The sequence below is a fragment of the Balaenoptera borealis genome (assembly GCF_965194805.1).
Source record: "Balaenoptera borealis genome assembly, chromosome: 18".
Taxonomy (NCBI): domain Eukaryota; kingdom Metazoa; phylum Chordata; class Mammalia; order Artiodactyla; family Balaenopteridae; genus Balaenoptera; species Balaenoptera borealis.
The window spans coordinates 67,040,146-67,063,647 of NC_138877.1; the positions used below are offsets into that span (position 1 = coordinate 67,040,146).

A 23,502-nucleotide genomic window follows, 5' to 3' on the forward strand; every position below is an offset into this window, starting at 1 on the left:
CATATCCACTCTTTTTTAGATTCTTTTCCCATATAGGTCATTATAGAGTATTGAGTAGAGCTCCCTGTGCTATAGCTTTCAACTTTTTGTAAACATCTCAGAATGCCCCAAGCTTGCTGTGGTCGTCTATCTTTTGGCCAAGACACCAATTTGTATGCAGATATTAGGAAATGGATGAGTAGGAACCAATCACCCAGCCTTTAAATGTTAAAAAATTCTTTGTGTTTTCTACTCCTCTGGACATCTTTGTAAACTCTTGTTAAGCACTGTAATAGCATTTTAAAAAATAGAGTATTTGAATATGTTTTGGGCTGTATAAAGGGCCTACTGTGTATAAAATAAGAAATAATTTTATGGATAGAACCTCTAAGCTAAGGAGCACACTGCAAAATAGACACAGGTGATGTGCACTGAAATCATTAGAAGGAAAGCAAAGTCTATACCTGTTTAGATTTATTGCTATTGTTTAAGAATTTAGGGGTGATTATAGTAACTTGAATCCCACTTCATGTGCAGATTCAATTCTTCTTGCTGAAGCACAGCTCTTTTAGTAGTTCATTCATCAGATCTTAGAGTGATGAAATCTCTCAGTCTTTCCTTGTCTCAAAGAGTCTTTATTTTGCCCTCAGTTTTGAATGACAGATTAACTGGATACTGAGTTCCCATCTGATATTCACTTTCTGTTTGTGTTGTGAAGATGTTACTCTATTGTCGCTGTCACTGTTACTGATTGCCAGTCTAATTGTTGTTCTTTTGTAAGCTCCTTTTTTCTCAGGTGTCTTTTAAGGTTCTCTTTTTCTCTTTGATTTTCTGAAACTTCACTGTGACGTGTCTAGGTGTTTATTATTTATTTATTGCTATTTCACTTGCATAGAACCTGGATTCTTAGAGTGATGGGTTGGGTTCTCTGAAAACAGATGATACGATGGAGTATGGGAAAACACCATGGTTATTAGGGTGCCAACACCTGACCTCTGTTTTTGCAGGAACCATCATCCTCATTGCCATTATCAAACCACGTTCTATTATAGCCTCTCCCTCTGTCAGCCCTGGTCCGCAGAGAGCCACCATGGAACGGTTAGCGATGCTTATACTCCCCCCCTTAGCTCATCCTGTGTAAATGGTGTGTCATCCAGATCTTCCTGTAGAACATAACTATCTGGTCAGCCATCTAGCCATGCATGGAACACCTATGACTGGTTGCCCACTGCCTTGAGCCTTTTAATCCTTTCTTCCTTGGTCATTCTGTTTTGGCAACGTCCGCCTTGGCAACTCTGGCATTTCAGCTTCACTCAGCATGGGCCATAACTTTTTCCTTGCTTCTAGGAGCCATCCTACAAGCAATTTTGAGCCATTTCTTGGGCTATTTGCCAGGGTTAAACGTATCTATTCTTAATCTCAGGACAGCACTCCCAATAAACTCACCTATCCAGTTTTGTGTTTTGACTCTCTTGATCCAGTGCTCTCGGAATCCAGCCCCACAGGTACACTCTGGACCCTGCCGGTCTATGCCGAGTAGGTACGATTCCTTTACTCACTCATCAGACACAGCACATCACCAGCTGGGTTATACTGCTCCTTTGTGCTAATTATTGGTCTATGTCCAGGAGGAGGTATGGAGGGGAGTCCTGGGAAGAGAGGGAGGACATGTCGCCCTGGGACAGAGTCCTCAGTGCTAGTGCCACGGCACTGGGCTGCGGGATGGGAAGAGTGCGGATGTTCACTCTTACGGGAAGACTGGCAACATCTGTAGGCTCAGGAGGTGGGAGACGTCTTACGAAGTCAAAATCTTCAAGGACATCCACCTAGATGTCCCCTTGCTGTGTATCCAGGTCTCAGGTTTTCTCAACGTAGCATAACAGACATGCCCTGTTTGGACATTGAAGTTCAGCCGTCATGTTCTTAAGGTCTGGGCTTGGTCCTCCTTTTTCTCTACCTTCCTGCTAGAGGAGATGAGAGCTTCTTTGTACACAACCAAGTGAGACCCCCAGCTTCCTCACACAGTTTTCAGGTGTCTCTATCTCATCTTTAGCTGCTTTTCATATTTCTGTAAAGCGTCAGTGTTACTTAGCAAAAGATGCCATATCCAAATAGTTACCATTTTGTCCAGAATCTTAAATGCCTGAGACATCCAACCCACTGGGCATTCCTTTCCATTGATAAACCCTCTCGCTTTACCACCAGTAAGAGATTTAACAATATGCCGTCTTGTGCCAGGGCTACAGAAAACAAAGACAGTAGAGCAAGCTCCAAACCTTGTTATGGTACATCTGAGACACTCAGCTGACATCTCATTAGTGAGCATTGACTATTGCTATGTGGGCTTTTCCAAGAAGCTAGAACTGGAATGATTTCTTTACCCTTAAATTCATTTATGTTGAACGGAAAGCTTTTGGCTTCCTGGAGAACTCTTGTGTAAAGAGTTCAGGACAGTTTTACAATGGTTTATACACACTGTAACCTCTGCTGACAATAATCCCATGTACCTTCAAAATGAGGAAATTGGTGTCTGCGTGTTGTATCATTATGTGGGCTGTGCATTGTAAATTGCTAAGTAAGCACTTATTAAGACACTTAGGAAAACAAACCAAAAAAAAAAAAAATCCTTTTAAATGGGCAACATATGTAAGTCTTTTTGAGACAGGCTGGGACCTGGGACCCTTTGCTGCAGTGATGCAGTGCTTGCACCTGGACACACCTCTCCCTGAGCTACAAAATACAAAGAAACTATATGGGACTAAAAATAACTGCATGCATGCACAGTTGGGGCAGATTATAGACAGAAAGATACAAAAAGACCAGAAAAACCCAACTACCACTTCTGAACAGCCAGGAGCAAAAACCGGGCGTCGGAAGCAAAAGCAGGGGACCGCGCATGCCCCCTGCACTCAACACCACCAGAAGGGTGGGCAGACCAGCTAAGTCAGCCCTCCGACCCAACCCCTGGACACACCCCTACCCTCACCTTCCGGGAGCCCGCAAGCAAGGGAATCTGTTACTTTTTCTCACTCCCCTCTGCTGCAGCAGGGGCCTCAATAAAGACTTTCCTGAATTTCTTGTCTGGCCTCTAGTCAATTTCTATTGATTGGGTAAGGCCGAGGATCCTGGTCGGTATCATTTTGAACTTAAACAACTTTAAAAAAAATATAAGTCCTAGATCATAATAATGTTGGCCAAGGGAGGGATTATTTAAATTGAATTATCTATCTATGAGATGAAAGTATGCTCCTCTCCGTAAGCCTTCTTAACAACGGTCTGGGCAATTCCATTTGCTGCCATAACAAACAGTACTGCACCAATCTATGAAGGTAGAGATTAGCTGCTTGGTGGTTTCAAGGACTTGAATGAGAGCACAGTTCTGTAGCCGATTGCAGCTAGCAGAGTATCCAGAACTCTCTCCAAGGGGAGATTTCTAGTAGGGTATTTTCAATTACCTACTGTCTGTTCAACCTTTGCAAGGAATTTAATTGGAACAGACAGAGAGTTTAAGGAGAATAACTAGTGATATCATAGATTGGTAATGATCAATAGCCAGGCAATCACTGCACTAGATGAACCATGGTGCTTTCTGAGACTGGTATTTTCACTCCCGGAAAAAAGAAAAAATCTAATTCTAATTCTCCAGCATTCAACACAACACTCTGGAGCTTCTAAGAATGTTCACATTCTTTCACAGAGAGGATAGAGTCTAACAGTTTTATAATTGTGTATTAGCAAATGTTGACAACACTGGAAATCAATAGCCTGATTGCTCCACTGCTGTTGATTGGTACTCACATAAATAGCCCTTGTGCTTAATTAATTCTCTGATTTGTCTGTAAAGAACGTGAGGAATGTACTATAATGACACTGTTTGGTTTTCTTGGTTTCCTTATGTAAGGGAATATTAATTATAATTATGAACTTTCAACACAGAAGATTCTACATTGCCTACCTAGTAAATGTGAAAGCACAGCATCAATTCACTGTTAGTTTGAGAAAGGGAGTATTACAGTATCATCACATATAACTTCCAATTCCTTCTAGGAAGGATACCATATCACAGAAAAATTTCTCAGCAACTAAAATGTCATTGAGATATAAATTATCACATTATATATAAATTAACATCTGCTCACACATTTTGACATAGTTTTCAAGATTACTCTTTGAATGTTTTGTGCTTTTCTTTACTGTGCTTTGCAGATATTGCTTTTTTTTTTTTTCACAAATTGAAGGTTTGTGGCAAACTTGCCTCAAGTAAGGCTATCAGTGCCATTTTCCAACACATTTGCTCACTTCATGTCTCTGTGTCACATTTTATTCTCACAATATTTCAAACTTTTTCATTACTATTTGTGCTATGGTGATCTGTGATCAAGGATCTTTGATGTTACTATTGTGAAAAGATTACAATTCGCTGAAGGCTCAAATGATGGGTAGCATTTTTTAGCAATAAAAAATAATAAAATAATATTTTTATATTAAGGTATGTACATTGTTTTCTTAGACGTACTGCTATTGCACACTAAATAGACTACAGTATTGTGTCAACATAACTTTTATATGCACTGGGAAACCAAAAAACCTGTGACTCTTTTTACTGCGATATTGACTTAATTGCAGTGGTCTGGAACCAAACCTGCAATATCTCCAAGGTCTGTCTGTATACATTGTAACAGGATAAGGATAAAAAATTACTTTTTCTAATTTTTTTCACTAATGATATTTATTTTCCTTTTTATAAGCCATTCCATGCCAGTCCCACAAGCCATAGGTAATTTTATACCCAAACTTTTCAAACTTTCTAAAGTCATCTCCATAATTTAAGGTCCGACTTTGAGCAACTAAGTGAGGATGGAGTGAAAAGAAAAGAGAAAAGAGACACGAAGAAGGAGATAATGGGAGAAAGAAAGGAAAGCCATGAAAAAACACTTGTGGGGGTCATGGGTAATGTGGGTGGAGAAAGAAGAATGATGTGAAAACAGCAGAAAGGAAGGGAGAAGACACCATGTGCAAGAAGCATTGGGAAAATGAAACTGCTCATTCTTGGCCTGAGTTAAAAGCTTTATGGCTTTCATCCCTGTCCTTTGAGATGTTCATTTGTTAATCAGCTGTTTATAGTTCCTCATCCTTCAGAAATCTCTAAGAATGTGATAGTCATTATGGCCCCAGGAGAGAAATGAGTCTCTAGGCTTCAAACAGAGCTCTGTCCCACAGAAGGGTAGCTTGAGAAAAGTTTGTCTAGACCAACCCATTTACCTTACAGACGAGTGTGGGAGGAACCAGGGAGATACATCAACACCAGTTCTAATGCTGAGGAAACAAGCTATGGCATCCAACAGCCTGGGGATGGGTGCTGCTGTGTGATGTTGGTCAGAAAATTCTCTTAGCCTCTTTAAGCTTTAGTATCTTCATTTGTAAAGTGGGGCTGTGATTCCTACTTCAAAGGATAAAATGAGATATTTTACGTAAAATGCCTCGAATTGCATTCAAATGCAGTATGTGCTGAGCTAAAGATGTCTGTGATTATGATTCTCCATACCTCCCGGCCCTCTGACCACTGCTTTTTCCACTCTACTACTTAATTTACAAATGATAAACTAAATGAGTGCTCAATTTATAAAAGAGTTCCCTACAGGATTATTTAAAGAGTTGTATTCCCTGATGATGTTGAATGGTCTATTTAGAGTGTACTGGGTACTTGACAGAGATGTGAAGGAAAATTCGGAAAGGAGAATGTCAAGTTTTTGAAGCCACCACCAACTAAATACTAATCTGGAAGTAAAGTAATATAGCCCTGAAAGTATTATGAAGAAATAAAGAAATATACATGGTCTTATACAATTTATCATGAATTCATTTTTACATAATGAAGTATGCATTAGTTTCCAAGGGTTGCCATAACAAATGACCACAAACTGTGTGGCTTAAAACAATAGAAATTTATTGTCTCATAGTTCTGGAGGTCAGAAGTCTGAAGTCAAGGGCCATACTCTCCAGAGGCTCTAGTGGGGAATTCTTCCCTCCCTCTTCCTACCTTCAGGTTGTAGCTGTCAATCTTTGGTATTTCATGGCTTGTAGTTACTCCAATTTCTGCTTCCATCTTCATATGGCCATCTTCCCTCCGTGTGTGTCTGTATATCTCCCTCTCTTTCTCTTATAATGACCCCAGTCAGGACTTCCTTGGTGACGTAGTGGTTAGGAATCCGCCTGCCAATGCAGGGGACACAGGTTCGAGCCCTGGTCCAGGAAGATTCCACATGCCGCGGAGCAACTAAGCCCATGCGCCACAACTACTGAGCCTGTGCTCTAGAGCCTGTGAGCCACAACTACTGAGCCTGCATGCCACAACTACTGAAGCCCACGCGCCTAGAGCCCATGTTCCCCAACAAGAGAAACCACCGCAATGAGAAGCCCGCGCACCACAACAAAGAGTAGCCCCCGCTCGCCGCAACTAGAGAAAGCCTGTGCGCAGCAACAAAGACCCAATGCAGCCAATAAATAAATTAATTAATTAATTAAAAATTTTAAAAAGACCCCAGTCATTGGATTTAGGACCCACTCTATTCCAGTATAACCTCATCATGGCTTGATTACATCTGTAAAGACCCCATTTCCAAATAAGGTCACATTCATAGATACTGGGGGTTAGAACTTGAATATATCTTTTAGGAGGACACAACTCAATCTACTACTATGTATAAAATAAAAAGTGTGCTTATAACAAGGCCAATTTGGATATAGGGCTAGTAGGATACATCTTAATACCTCATAGTTTCAATAAATTATAATAATAAGATATGTTTGAAGTGTAATAACATTAAAATATTTTTAAAGCATTCATCTTATAAATATTTACTTTGGCCCTCAAAACATTTACTGATCTATCTCATCTCCGTTACCCCAGGAGATAACAGCAAAGACCATGCACCTGGGTGAGTGTCCTGGGTCTACTGCTTACTGTAGAACCTTATTAATTATGTCTACAATTTATTGGATCCTTGTTGGGCTTCACACTTTGTGATAAACACTTTAAAAACATGATATTTAGTTCTCACTCCAAACCCATGAGGAAGCAGTATTATTCCCACTTTATAAACTAGGACTCAGAAACTTTTAGAGAATTGTCTTGTCTAAGACCAAAAACTAGTAAGTTCTGGAGTAGAGATTTGAGCCCTGGTCCATCAGATTGCAGGGCCCATGCATTTAACCATAATTCTCTTTTCACTTGGAGCAAAAAATTTTATTTAGCCTCTCTGAGATTTAATTTTCCCCCAAGCAATCTGTGACGGGTTGGCTCTCCAGCCACTACTCTGCCCTCCTGATGTGTCTTCCAATAACGCAGAGGCTGGAAAGCCTGAAACTACATTCCACACATGCTCTTGCAGGTAGAGTTCTGAATGTTCGGCTCCATCACTTAGATGTTCTCCTGTAGATCTAGAAGGCCAAAGTGAGGCAGAAGCCATCTCCCTGCCACTTTGGCTGCTTTTCTGCTGGCAAACAAGGTCGTGGGAAGTGAGGCTTAGGGGAGTAGCTTTCCAGTGTCCATTCTCCAAGTGCTTGGGCTTTAAGGGGAAACGTTGGTGAGGGCAGTGGATACGCTCTGCACTCCTATGGCCAGTCACCAACTCTGGGGCATAGAAAACAGGGACAGAAGGCAACTTCCTGCTCTAACTTCCTGATCCTTGCATTGTAGCCATGCTGGTGTGTTCTTGAGCTCAAAAGCTCCCGGGGCAGCCCCAGAGGTAGTAGCTTCCTTGATGATCAGTTCTTTTTATTTTTTTTTTAATTTTATTTATTTTTTAATTTTTTGGTTGCGTTGGGTCTTCATTGCTGCACACGGACTTTCTCTAGTTGCAGCGAGCGGGGGCTACTCTTCATTGCGGTGCGAGGGCTTCTCACTGCGGTGGCTTCTCTTGTGGAGCACGGGCTCCAGGCACGTGGGCTCAGCAGCTGTGGCTCGCAGACTCTAGAGCTCAGTCTCAGTAGTTGTGGCGCACAGGCTTAGTTGCTCTGCAGCATGTGGGATCTTCCCAGACCAGTCCTCGAACCCATGTCCCTTGCATTGGCAGGCGGATTCTTAACCACTGTGCCACCAGGGAAGCCCGATGATCAGTTCTGAATTATTTAGGGAGTTCTTTTTTTTTTAGTTATCTATTTTATACATATTAGTGTATATATGTCAATCCCAATCTCTTGGGGAGTTCTTGAAGTCCCCTTAACCTAAAACACATTTTCCTAGCCCTTCCAATTCTATAAGCATCTAATAACCTTAAATGATTTTCTGTTGAAACTTCCTAGAATATTCTATCTTATAGGGGGTATAGCTCAGTGGTAGATCATTTGACTGCAGGTTCTATTTTATACACTGAACTCTCCTTGATTAATATATAAATCAGAATTAATCATACTTACCCGTAGGGCCTTTTCCTTTAGAAAACTGAATGGGAAAATGTATATAAAGATAGATCACAGTGTATATTTGTGAATGCCCTTGTATACCTCCCTTCTCTGCTCTCCTTATGATAAAACCAAAAGAATGGACATTGTCAGCCTGTGTGCAGTATACTCAGCGTTTTCCCACAAAGACATGTCACCATAAAAACCGCACAAGGAGGGCATGAACTTGAGAGACAGAGTATTTATGTCCAGTTTTTTCCATTCTACTGTCTGGTTTTCTTTTGGTCTACTTCCTTCATTTATTCAACATTTAGGGAGGCTTGTTATATGCCAACCATTATGTTTTGCTTACGCTTATATAGTAAAATTGTTTTCTTGCCAAAAAGAAGGCATTCCCTATGAGATTGAATTCCTAGTGGACATGACCCTCAGGTTCATGAATAAATTCTTTTGACAACCCAGAAACATCTTGGGGCTGTGACATGATGGCCACTTTGTGACCTGATCTCAGTGAAGATCTTCTCTGAGAAATCAATTCTGCTGGGAATGTTTCTCCCTCAGGCCCTTCACTGGGATGAGAACAAATGGCCAAGGGCCTATGGTAATGGCCTCCGGGAAGGACTACGTCCTTGTCCAAGCTGAAAATGGATTTCTGCTCAATCCTTAGCCCACTGGCCTGAAAAGCCAGTTATATCATAGAAACAAGGAAAGGCAGAACACAAAAGGGAAAGAAACATTTTCCCAAATTAAAAACTGTCCAGGACACTAAGGATAGCCAGTGGTTTCCAGGTCCATCAAAGACCCAAGCGTTTGACATCTGTATTAAAGAAAGTCTGACTTCTTTCTCTCTCTCGTTGAAGTAAGCTCTGAAGCAGGAAGTTACTGGAGCGTCCTTCTTGGGTTGTGACGAGCTGGATCTCGAGGCTCAAACATGATCTACAAAGCACTCCCCTTCCCGATTTTTCCCTAGTGAGGTTAGGACAGTTGGAGAACATGTAGATTCGTTTTCCCTTTGCTGTGCACCCCTATATATACCATTCACCACATCACACAGGTTTACTCTTCTGAAAAGACACCAGGTTTTTTCAGACAGTGCAGGTCTAATGACTAGTGACCAGGAGGAATATAAAGGCCTCAGAAACCTCAAACACAACACGCTCCTTCACCCCCTCCATACATCATGCTGTGATTTTCCAAAAACATGACTCCTCGGATGTTGGACTGTGTTTATCTGCCGAACAAAGGCTGCTCCCTGCTTCCCTGTGTGATGGGCATAATTGCCAACATTATCCAAGTCTGCACTTGCTATTTTCCTTCCACTTGCTGCAAGACTGGAAAACAGCAAGAGAAATGACAGGCACAGAAGTGGAATTCACGCCCACCCCAGACACTGTCTTCTCTGGCTGCCATCTGAAACGTGGAGTTGAGATCCTGACCTCCCATCCTCTGAGGCAAGGGTGCAATTTATCAAATACTGTGGCAGGTACTAGTAGGGAGGGAGACTGAGACAAACAAATTTTTAGAGGAAGGCCAGTGTTCTTGAATTAAGAATCTGAAGTTCAGGCTACCCACCAATGAATGAGCTGGCAGGGATGCTTAGGCAGCTGGGTTCCCAGGAGACATGGGACTCCTCTGAGTGCCAACCTTGACCCAAAGATTTCCCAAAGGTCTTGACAAACCTTAAACTGCATGGCAGTCTCTGATCCTTCCACACAAACTTCCCTCTCTTTTCTTCACTGGGGTTCAATTTGCACGGTGAGTTGATGCTCTCCCAGTTTTTTCCAATCTCCTTTCCATTTTCTGCCACACAAGAGTGTCCCCTAGTGAAATCCTTGCATGTTTAATCCTATCTTGGCATCTGCTTCCTGTTAGAAACTAATACACGGAATGCAGTGTTAGAGCTGATCTCCCAGGGAACCATCTACCCTGTTGACAAATAAGAATTACGTTGTATTTTACAATACAAGACGCACGAGCATAATTAATGGCCTCAGATCCAAGTCCAAAACATGAGAGACAATGTTCTTCAGTAGCTAAAACTATTCACCGACACCTTAGGAGCTAAGGAGCTGAAGTTTCCTTACCAAAAAGGTGAAGGGGGTGCAATTAAATAACATCTAAGAGAAGAATATGTGACTCCAAAAACAACTAGATTCACTGAAATAGCAAACAGGAGTCAGCATTGCTAAATCCACCTCTACCTGAAGAAGGAAAGCACATGTATGCTTTTGCTCCAGAGATTTTTTTTTTTTTAATACAATGGGTAATGAGAAGGCTGAGTTCATTATGGCTGTCAAGTCCCAAGGCAGTCAGAGAGCCAAAGATTTCACTAGTCTGTGTCTCATCCAACTCCCAATTGCTCTCCTTCGGCCATTATGCCTCATATAATGCATTCTAATGGCTTAAAATGACAGCTTTTTGTTTACAAAATGGCTCCATTTCTCAGGAAACCCAAGAGCCTGTGCGCCGTAACAGGGCTATTGATAGAAAATAAAATGCATGATGTGCCAGAAGCCGGTACTCACCTTCCTGCCCTGTTATCATTTTAGGGCCAAACTTGCCCATTTATCAACTCAAAAATAAGGCCTCAGGGGCACAGCCTAATAGGCCGTAAGAGAACTAAGCAAAGAGCTCAGTTAAAGTAAAACGAGGTCCTACGCTCTGTGCAAATACAAAGGAGAAGATTTTCCCTGAGTTTTCACTAAATATTCTGACCTTGAGAGGCAAGTCTTATAATGCTATGGATTTTCTCTCTCTGCTGCATATTAAAATGTCTGTCACTCTTAGACTAGAGCATTAGTGGGGTGGGGGTGGGGGGGGCTCAGTAGCCTCTCTCCCTTCTGCTTTTAATGATAAAAAAATGCAAACCACAAACATTGTCTAAAAGCCACAGAGTGGGTCTGCTTTCTGTAAGAGGCAGAATTTATAGCCTAAAACAATAAACCAAATATCAGTCCTAAATTACCAAATGCCACATTCTTAGCCCACTTTGATCTTCTATAAGCAAAAGGAAGAATTTTGCAAGAGAAAGCAGTAAGGAATTTTTAGAAATAATAGGCCCTGAAATAGAGTCTATTTGAGGTGATGTGTCTTTCTTTGTTACTGTAACATATTGCTCAAATGACCTATTCTGCCTTGGATCATAGCTGTATGCCCACTTTGAGAACTTCCAGGGCAGTGACAATATCTTAATCATCTATGTTTTTTTTTTTGCACTCAGTCATATAGTAGGCAACTTCAATAAAGGAATGAAAGGAAAACAGGAAGCAAGGAAGGATGGAGGAAAGGAAGGAAGGAAGAGAGGATAGGTTCTTTAAGGGTTAAAACAGAGGAATTTTAAATTTTATGTCTAACGAATCTTTTTGAATATTAAAATTCCTTTCTGGACATGCAGTAGAATACTATTCAACCTTAAAAAGGAAGGAATTCTGATACATGCCAAAACATGGGTGAACCTTGAGGACATTATGCTAAGGGAAATAAGCCAGTTACAAACAGACAAATACAGTATGATTCCAAAAGTAGAATGGTGGTTGCCAGAGGCTGGGGCGAAGGGAGATAGGTGTGTTGTTTAATGGATGTTGAGTTTTTGTTTTGCAGGATGAAAAAGTGCTGGAGATTGGTTGCACAACAACATGAGTACACTTAACATTACCGATCTATATATACACTTAGACATAGCTAAGATGGTAAATTTCATGTTATGTTTATTTTACCACAATTTTTAAAAAAATTTCTTACTGTATTAAAGCATTTCCTGAGAGGTTGCGCTTTCCTTCAGAGACTGTTAGCAATGCCACAAACATTGTTGAAACCACAACTGATATTCACACAGTCCAGGAATTGCATTTGTTCACATTCAGTGGAAAAAAATCTTAGCAAGAGCTAAACTTGACCTGGGCAGTTCCCATTACTAATCCCAAGGGTTCTGAGTAAGGCAAAGGATTTCTGAGGAAGAAAAAAATGTTAGGAAGATGCCAGCCAGCATGCTTCAAAGCAATTCTTACCAGGAATTTCTCTGATTTCTTTTTCAACTAGCCCACCCAACGTGCACAAGGGTCTCTCTACCAGATTATCTTGAAAGACAAAGGATTTCCTTCTCCTATCTCTTAACCAAATGGTCTACTGATGAGCTGACAGAGTCCATATTTGCAACACATAATACATGTTTCCTTGGGTAAAAAGGATTAGTAACTCTGACATTATAAGCAAAGGAGCGAATTAGGGATTCATTTGGAATTTGGTTAATCATTCCGTGGAGGGAATGGCATTAATTCCAGGGCTTGAGGCTTAATGTCCCCAAATAACTACTAGCCTATTAATTACAGGAATATAGGATGCTTTTACACATAATACATACTGATATTGGTCCCTCAGTAAATCTGGAGGCTCTCATCTTGGAAACTGCCATGATTGACAAATTGGCCATGGTCAATATCAAAATTACAAAGTAAACAGGGGATTAAGAAGGCAAAAAAAAATAAACATGGTATCAATTATATTTTTTAAAGCATAGAAAAGTTTGAGAAAGTAGCAAGGTCTTTTTCATTCATTTATGTTACTAAATTCCTTATGCACTGTTGACTGAAAACAAAAATGCATAATGTCAGAGTTGTGAGTTAAGTTTTATTTGGGGCAAAATGAGGACTATAGCCCGGGAGACAGCATTTTAGATAGCTCTGAGAAGCCGCTCCAAAGAGGTAGGGGGGAAGGTCAGTATATAGGTGATTTTGGTGAAGGGGGAGTACATACAATCAAGCACATATTTTTTGCAGAAGGTTTCTGCTAGTCTTGTGAAGGTTACGGCTAATCATGAGGAGCCGACATCACCATGAAGGATTTTAGTGCTTTTCTAGATACGAGGAGATGCAAGCATTGGGCTCATAAAATCTTCTCCTGAGAGTATCTAACTAATCTGAAGACCTGTTCTGCCAGTTTTTCCCAGAGCACGGAGTGCCTCATTCCTGATCTCCACCCTGAGCTCCTTTCAGGAGGTGTTGAAGGTCAGCGGCTTCAGCGGCTCATAATTTAATCCTTGTAGAGGTAGATGGCAAGTGCCAATTTGTAGTTGGCAGTACAAAAGCAATACATGCTTATAACAAGTCGAGAAAATTGAAGCTTTGTAAAGATAGTTCATAATCTTTCTCTCCATGCTTCTTCTAATCCCACTATCCGAAAAAAACAATATTAAGTTTTATAAGTATTCTCCCACAACTTTCTTTCTGCATACATATAAGTAAATATATTATACAATACATGATTATGGTATATAGGTTATAGGATTTTATTTTAACAAAACTACTGTAATCATTACTCCGCAGATTACATTATTTCATTTAATAATAATATCATGGATTTCCCTATAGATGTAATGCAATCTTTTTTAACAGCTGCATAATCTTCAATAGTATGAATGAACATAATTCATTCAACCATTTAGATTTTTCAAATAATTATTTTTCCATTACAAACCATGCTGGAATAACATGTTTATACATATCCTTACTTTACTGGTAGTTTGATTTCTGTAGACAAGATTCTCCAAAATGGAATTTCTGGATCAAAGGGTATGCACATATTCAATTTTAATAGATACCACTCGATGACTTTAAAAGATTATAACAATTTAATCCTTCATCAGCAATGAGAATAGTGTCCATTTCCCGCCACCCTTGCCAGTGCTGGATGCTATAAATCTTCTAAACGTTTGCCAATCTAATAGGCAGAAATTGAAATTTCCATCATTTGATTTCCATTTACCTGCCTACTCGAGAGTCTGAGCGTATTTTCGTATTTTATTGACCACTTATATTTCCTTTTCTGTGAATTGCCTTTTCATAGCTTTATCTAATCTATCTATCAGGTTGTTTGTCTTTTCCATATCCATGTGAAGGCACTCAGTTTATTAGGGATATAACACTTTGTCTGTCTTAGGTATGGAAAATAACCTTCCCTAAACTATCATCTTTTTTTTTTTTTTTTTCACTCTGTGTATAGTGTTTTGAGCCATACAGAAATCTTTATTTGTATGTAGTCAGAACTGTGAATCTTTTTTTAAATGGCTTTTGGATTTTTTTTTTCAAATGAACTTTAGAAGCAGCTTATCAAATTCTCTTTAAATAAACTCTTTTGAGCTAAATGGGATTGCATTGAATTTATATGTTAATTGAAGAGAAACGACCTCTTCACAGTAATAATTGTGCTTTCCACCCAGGAGTGGTATGATTTTGACTATATTTAGATTTTCTTTTATTTCCTTCAATAATGTTTAGTAGTTTTTCTTTATTCAGGTCTCAGATGTATATTGTTTTGTTTATTCTTGAGCATTTATGATTTATTTCACAATTGTGAATTGCATCTTTTTTTCATCTCCAGTTTGTAGGGAAGGAAACTTGTGTTTGGAGGCAGTAGAGCCCAGTGGTAAAGGCCAGGGACTTTGGACTCCGTTCTCTGGATTTGAGACCCAGATTTTCCACTCACTGGCTCTGTGCATTTAGGTAAGTTAACTCTTCTCTGGGCATGTTTCTTCACCTGTGAAATGGGGCTGAGAAGTTTGTTGTGATGTTTAAATAAGATAATAACATCACATCTTCAGTACAGACTCTAGAACAGAGTTGTCATTAAATGATAACAAAGATATTACAGACCTTTTATTCATACATCTTAACTCTCATTGGTTTTGATTCTCTTGGCTTTTCTAGGTAGAAAACCATATACTCTTCTAGTAGCAATGACCCATCTTTATCTTTCCAGTGTTTACATACTTATTTCTTTCACTGTCTATTACACGGGCTGAGACTTCCATTCCAGTGCTGAATTGGAGTGGTGAGAGCCGGCATCCGTGCCTTGGTCCTGACTCTAAGGTAAATGCTTCTACTTTTTCTGTGTATGATGGTCAGCCTATATTTCTGATAAATAGTCATCATATCTTATAGGCATATTCTCTTATAATCTTTATTTCTGTTCTGTCTGTAGCTAAGTCCTCGTTTTCATTTACAATATCAGTTTTAAATTCCCTGTATCAATATTGATAAATGTTTTTGCATTTTAACAGTCTCTTTGAGAATCATTTGACTTTCATGACTGCCTTTTTGGAGATTTGTTTTCTGCTCTTATCTCTATTTTCCTTCTATTTTCTTTGAGTTTGTTTTTTTTTCCCCCTAACTCTTAAGTTGGATCCTTGGCTCTCTAATTTATCAATCTTATTTTCTTTTGTATTGATTGCATTCCCTAGTCTCTTCTTATTCATTTTTTTAGTTTAAAATCATACATGGATACTTTAATAGAGCCTGAGGTTAATAATAATTTCTACCTTATCCATCCTTCTATTTTAAATGTATTTGTATTAGTCACTCATTTTTTAAACCATTTTTTTAATTGAAGTATAGTTATTTTACAATGTTGTGATAGTTTCAGGTGTACAGCAAAGTGATTCAGTTATACTGAATATATATATATATGTATGTTCAGATTCTTTTCCCTTGTAGGTTATTACAAGATACTGACTATAGTTCCCTGTGCTATACAGTAGTAGGTCCTTGCTGTTTATTTATTCTATATATAGTAGTGTGTATAGGTTAATCCCAAATTCCTAATTATCTCTCTAAGTACTTATACAATTTTATTTACATTTAATCAACTCATGAGAAAACTTTACCATTGACCAACCTCCCATTATGAAAGTTTCTTTTTCCAGAAACTCTAGATGTCTGACTTTCCAATTTGAATAAAAACCTAATTTAAAAATTAAAATAAAAAAATAATAAAAAATTAAAATAAATAAATGTTATTATTTAGTTTTTAGTTTCAGTTTTTAGCAAGTTGATTTACTTATCCATGTATTTACCAGTTTCTTTGCTCACTGTTTATTCTGTTTTTTCTTTCTTTTCTTTTTACTGAAATATAATTCACGTGTCATATAATTCAATCATTTAATGTGTACAATTCAGTGGCTTTTAGTGTATTCAGAGTTGTGCAACCAACACTATGATCAATTTTAGAACATTTCAACACCCCAAACAGAAATCCTGTACACATTAGCAGTCATTTCCCCCAAACCCCCAGCTCTAAGCAACCACTAAAACAATTTCTGTCTTTAGATTTGCCTGTTCTAGACATTTCATATAAATGGAATCATGTAATACGTGGTCTTTTGTGACTGGCTTCCTTCATCTCATATCATGTTTTCAGTGTTCATCTATGTTGTAGCATGATTCAGCACTTCATTCTTTTTTACTCTCAAATAATACTCCATTGTATAGATATATCACATTTTTTTATCCATTCATCAGTCAGTTGGCATTTGGGTTGTTTCTGTCTTTTGGCTGTTATACATAATGTTGCCGTGAACATTCATGTATACGTTTCTGTTGGGCATATTGTCCATTTTCTTGGATATAAACATAGGAGTGGAATTGCTGGGTCACATAGTAACTTTATATTTAATCTTTTGAGGAACTGCCAGACTCTTTTCCAACATGGCTGCACCATTTTTCATTCCCACCAGCAGTGTATGAGGATTCCAATTTACCCACATCCTCACCAACTCTTGTTATCTGTCTTGGTTATAGTCATCTTAGCAGATATGAAGTGGTATCTCATTGTGTCACTACCCGTTCTGTTTCACAGTTCTTCTCCTGGGAGTACATTATTTAAAACATCATTGAAGATCCATTAATAGTACACTCTTCCAGTATTTGATGGTCTAGATTGCCTTTATTTTTTCCATGGTTCATGTTGGAGCTTAGCTGGGGGTAAGGGTATATTCTGATGTATTCCACTGTCTTTTTGACTTCCATTACTGCAGTTGAGAAGTGTGCTATATAGTATTCCTTTGAAGATATCCTGGCTTCTCTCTGATTAATTTTAAGGTTTCTTTCCCTTTGATCTATGCAATGCATGAAAATTCCCCAAGTATTGATTTACTTTAATTTATTGTGCTTGCTACGATTTGTGCTGCTAAAAGCTAAGAAATCATATGTTTCTTCAACTCTAGGAAATTCTCAGCCCTATTCCTTGTATTATAGTCTCCACCTCACTCTTTCTGTTCTCTTCTCCAGAACGGATACTAAACATACGTTGATCTCTCTTAACCTATCACCTAAGTCTTCCACCTCTTTATATTTACCATCCATTCAGGATAATTTCCTCAGATTTTTTTTTCCAGTTTACTAATTTATTTGTGTTAAAATTTTTTATATCAATGACTATACTTTCCTTTTCTAAGAGATCTATTTGATTCTTTGTCAAATATTCCTGGACTTATTCTTTTTTTCATTTTCTTGTTCTTTTCTCACTCTTAATCCCTTTTTAATATGTAATTAAAAACATATGAAACATATGTAATTCAGAGTGTTTTTCTGCTAATTCTATGATCTGAATTCCTTGGGAGTCTAATTCTGTAATATTTCTTTCTTGTATTAGTCACTCATTTTTTAAACCATTTTTTTAATTGAAGTATAGTTATTTTACAATGTGATAGTTTCAGGTGTACAGCAAAGTGATTCAGTTATACTGAATATATACGTATATATGAATATATATATATATATATATATATATATATGTATATATATATGTTCAGATTCTTTTCCCTTGTAGGTTATTACAAGATACTGACTATAGTTCCCTGTGCTGTACAGTAGTAGGTCCTTGCTGTTTATTTATTCTATATATAGTAGTGTGTATAGGTTAATCCCAAATTCCTAAATTATCTCCCCTCCCTGAACCCACCCCCACTATCCCCTTTGGTAACCAAAAGTTTGTTTTCTATGTCTGTGAGTCTATTTCTGTTCTGTTAATAAGTTCATTTGTATCATTTTTTTAGATTCCACATATAAGTGATATCGTATGATATTTGTCTTTCTTTGTCTGACTTACTTCACTTAATATGACAATCTCCAGGTCCATTTATGTTACTGCAAATGGCATTATTTCATTCTTTTTTATGGCTGAGTAATATTCCATTGTATATACATACACATCTTCTTTATCCATTCATCTGTCAGTGGACATTTAGGTTGCTTCCATGTCTTGGGTATTGTAAATAGTGCTTCAATGAACATTGGGGTGCATGTATCTTTTTGAATTAGAGTTTTCTCCTGATACATGCCCAGGAGTGGGATTGCAGAATCATATGGTAAGTCTACTTTTAGTTTTTTGAGGAATCTCCATACTGTTCTCCATAGTGGCTGCACCAATTTACATTCCCACCAACAGTGTAGGAGGGTTACTTTTTCTACACACCCTCTCCAGCATTTATTATTTGTAGACTTTTTATAATGGCCATTCTGATGGGTCTGAGGTGATACCTCATTGTAGTTTTGATTTGCATTTCTCTAATAATTAGTGATATTGAGCATCTTTTCATGTGCTTGTTTGCCATCTGTATGTCTTCTTTGGCGAAATGTCTATCTAGATCTTCTGCCCATTTTTTGATTGGGTTGTTTGGTTTTTTATGCTGTTAAGCTGTATGAGCTGTTTGTATATTTTGGAAAGTAATCCCTTGTCGGAGCATCATTTGCAAATATTTTCTCCCAGTCTGTAGGTTGTCTTTTTGTTTTGTTTATGGTTTCCTTTGCTATACAAAAGCTTTTAAGTTTCATTAGGTCCCATTTGTTTAGTCATACATTTTTTTTCACTCTCATGTGCTGTAATATCGGGTTGAGAGCTCTCAAATAACCAAAGCCAAAAGGTTAACATTAAAAACTGGTCATAGTTGGGCAATACCTCTGGGGTCCCTGGCAAAATAAATACCAGGAAAGACTCTCTAAACTTGGGCTGTAAAGAAGTACCACAAATAAAGCATCTAACTCATGATTCCTTCCTTTTTCTCATCTCTCACACCCAATCCTTACCTAGGCCTGAGGGACCACTACAACCATCTACTTACTTGTTGCCCTGCTTCCTCTCTGACCCTTCACCAAACCATTCTGTACCGATAATCAGAGTGTTTTAAAGCTGTGCATCACATCATGTAACTACCTTGTTTAAAAATCTTTAGTGACCTCCCACTGCTCTTAATATAATATTCAAACTTTCTGCCTGTTGTACAAGGCCACATATATTCTGCCTCCTGCCCATCTTCCACCTACTTCTCCTGCATGTCTCAACACTATTCACAAAGCTGTAGCCACATTGGCCTCCTTTATCTTCCATGAAGCCAACAAACATGAGGGGGCTCCCACTTGGGATGAACAGCAGGGAAGAAGAGAGTGGAGAGATGAGGACATCTTGCTAACATCATCAAGACCCTGGATCAAATCTTTCCTGAAGTCCACTTTATCACTGGACTTTGCAATAATGTCTCATTCCTTTTCCCTTTTCATTCCTTTCCTTCCACCAGCCACCCTCACCCCCCCCCCCACCATTTTCTGGTAAGTTGGGGTCTTGATGTGTAAGGAACTGCTATGTCACTTTATTGACCATTTCCCAGAGGCTTTTGGAGAAATGTTATAGCCAAAAGCTGTCTTTACAGAGACTTTGATTCTATTACAGGGTCCAGCAAAATTTGAAGAAGAGCTATTCTTGATATATCCTTGGAGAATTCATATTTCCCAATATTCAAGGAGCAATCAAATATGACGTTTCTGGAATTTAATGTGGCAATGGTTTTCTCAGTTTGCAATACCTTTTGATAGGTTCCACACATTTTCCTACTTCACCATCCTTGGACATTCACTTTTACTTAACTCAACGACATTTAACAAACACAAGGCACTCCCATTCAACATTACTTCATGTAACATTTCCACTGGCCCAAACCATTGGTAAGACAATTTTTTTCATGACCAACCAAACATTCTGGTAAATTCCAAATATTTGCCACATTCTTTGAACCCAAAACATAGCCAAACAAATCAGAAAAAAATAATGAAGTTTGTCACGTTCAATAATAAAAACCTTCTAATTGACAAAATTGCTTCAACACACGTTATTGCATTAAGCTCTAACGACAATGCTACAGTCCTGAAATGCACAGAGTATAAAGATCATCCTGGCTTTACAGCGGATGGGATGAGAGTGAGGAAAATGGAACAAACACCTACTGAGCAACTGCTCTGTGCAAAGCATCATCACATAAGAAGCTTAGGCATGTTATCTGCTCTAATCATCTCAAAAAGTTCAGTGTCTTCACCAAATCACACAGTAGTTGCCAGAGGCAGGACACAGACCTGGTCTGCAGAGCTTTCTCTGCTGCAACTTGCCTCTTCAACTCAACATCCACGGAAGCCTCTTGTCTACACAAAGCTATGGGCTGAAGATGATTTATTCTTCAGGAGCTCATTACCGTCTTCATTTTCTCATAGCTGCCCACAGACTTCTCTGACTTGTGTCTTTGGCTTCATATGATTGGTACTGAGTTTGACACTTCATTATTTTCAAATGACAGAACAATCAGCTCTTAAGACAGTGTAGTTTGGACAAAGTAAGCAGTTCTTAAAATCCAGTTGCTTATTAATAGCAGATCTTCCCATCAGAACTCTTTAATATTGTAGCCTTGGGCACAGATCCTAGGGGTTTACAGCTTCTTTAGGACAGAAGTATGCGAATACTGTGCCTCATGTTAAACCAAAACATCTCCTTAGAGACAGAGATATTTGTATAACGTAAGCATGATCTAAGAGTCTTAGGATGGAGTTTGAGATTCAAAGTGAGATTTATTAACTAAAAGGCAAAACACTCATACAGTACTTATCTGCCAGGCACTATATGCTTTACAAATATTAAATCATTTATATTATTAGGATTCAGGTTTAAGGACCTTAGCTCAGTCGTCGTTCTCAGCTGTAAGCAACAAAGGTAATCCCGTAATTAAAGAAAAATTGAGTGTTCACAGCTGGGTTGGGAGGGCTGGAGAACTAGGCTAAAGGTTAAGCATCCTGGAAACTGCCAAAGTCACGCCAACAACTGGCCTGATAGGAGACCACCGTGGTTGATGCGGCCCCTGCCACGCCCTTAAACCACACCTTGGGCCACCAGGATCTCCATCGTGCAGCCACCAGAAAACCACCCCTGCTACAAGGCTGCTTCCTCTTGAGAGGGGGGGAGGTGTGGAACACAAGACCCTCTACACAGAGCCTGGGTCCTGATGTTGTTCTCCGCCCAAAATATCAAGCAGGTGTGGCTGATTGGCAACTTCTGGTCACATGCTCGTGTCCCAGAAGCAAAGCCCCCAGTAATCACTGTCACCCTCGACCCCTACCGGGGTCCCAGGCAACTGTGATTGTCTGCACTCACCCCAGAGTATCCCCATGCCCAATGGAAGGGGACAGTATATAGCAAACACAAGGACATGCCAAGAGGGAGACCACGGAAGAAAAGCTTTTTTCCTGCTTTTCAAATAAGCACTCTACATTTTCATTTGACATGGCCCCGCAAGCTACCTAGCTGGTCCTGCTTCCTACTTCTTTCTGTGCCCCATACCCCAGGTATTCTCAGCCAGAGTGGTTCTTTTAAGTGTGAGTCTTATCTCGTTCATCTGTTCAAAACTCTTACAATACAGTTACCAAACCAGGGCTGGCTGCCGGATGATGTACATAGAAGCCAATACGATGGCACTGGCTTTCAAGAGAAAAGAGCTTTATTGCGAAGTTGGCTGACAAGGAGGCAAGAGGCAGGACTCAATCTGTCTCCTCGATGCAGGCTTAGAGGTGAAATTTAAGGGGTTAGGGGAATTTCAAACTTGGAAGCCCATCAGCTAGTCTCCAATCAGTTCATATAAGCTACTGGTGTTGTTGGAAGTCAGCTTTTCCTTATGAAAGGACTTCTCGCTTAGTAAAGGGAGGGGGAGAAAGAGGCGGGGGGGTTCCCATCTTTCACATGCTCAGTGCTGGCTCTGTAAAATAACTCCAGGCTTGATTAATCAACAACCTCTTTTAAGGAAGTAAAACCATTTTAGGCTGATCAGTGTTTTAATGTTTTGTTTCAATACCTTCCCAACTCATTCAGAGCAGAAGTCGATCTCCTCCCATGGCCCAAGAGGCCCAGCTCCACCTGCCCCCTCTGCACCCCATCACCGCTCCAGGCTCACTGCTCCCCACCTGGCTCACTTGTCCTGAAGCTCTCTCAGGGACTTGGCCCTTCCTTCTCCCTGCAAAACCCTCTTGGCTTTGCTCCTTCTTGCCTCTGCCCAGTGTATCCTTCCTTCCCCAGCCACCCTTCATAAAATAGCAATTCCAGTCTGTCTACCATATTCCTGATCCCTTATCCTGCTTTATTTTGGAGATAGCGTTCATCACCATCTGACATACTCTATGTTTTATTTTCCAGCTTTCTCCCTAGAATATAAGCTCCCTGAAGCCAGGGACTTTGTCTCTTTGTTCACTGCTCCATTGCTAACACCAAAAATAGTGTCCAGCACATAGTGGATGTGAGGCCAGATCCAGGTTTTGTGGGACCTGAAGCCTATTATACTTGGGGGAAGGGGAGCTCTTGAGAAAAAAGGTACAAAACTGCAAATATAAAATTAGACATGAACCGTGTCAAAGTCAACATTCTGGTTTTGATATTCCACTACAGTTTCATAAGATGTTGCCATGGGGGAAACAAGGAAGTATAGAATTTCTATATTTATATAATCTCTCTATAAAGGAAATACAGAATCTCTCTGCTGTATTTCTTACAACTGCATGTGAATCTACAATGATCTCAAAATTAAAAGTTTAATTAAAAACTAGATATGTAAGTAAATATTTAGAATGAGAAAAGATATTACAATAAATTAAAATAATAAAAACCCGACAAATGCCACATGCATCACTACAGCTACAAACATATTTCTATTCATCGACTCCCTAGCCAGCCTCTGTAATACTTTTCCCTACATTTTTGTCTACATATACTTTGATCACCTCTTCATATGATAATTCTTTGTAATATCTCTTTCTACAGAGACAAGAGAAAAATATCAATTTTCCCTCTAGTGTTGCTGATTGAATTTAGTTTGGAAAAGTTTCTTTAAACTTTGAAACTTACCTTTGGTAGTGTTATGTCAATGTTCAGGATTGTTGTCAAGTTTATGAAAATATCAATTTCTTGCATGTGTGAGGCATAATATGGTGGGCTTTCAAGTTTTCTTGTACAGTGACTAACTTTATATACTCTTTAACGACCATCCTC

At 39.1% G+C, this 23,502-nt stretch overlaps 1 long non-coding RNA gene across 2 annotated transcripts in view; it reads left to right on the plus strand.

The window, feature by feature from the left end:
• The window catches only part of LOC309616034, a 94,021-nt gene that overhangs the window by 23,814 nt on the left and 46,705 nt on the right, over positions 1-23,502 (plus strand). The window contains exons 3-4 of one of the 2 annotated variants that reach the window (XR_014237219.1): positions 14,758-14,879; positions 15,084-15,245. This is a non-coding gene — a long non-coding RNA (uncharacterized lncRNA). Of the gene's footprint in view, positions 1-14,757; positions 14,880-15,083; positions 15,946-23,502 lie in introns of those variants that run through there. The other variant, XR_014237220.1, reaches the window with a different exon arrangement.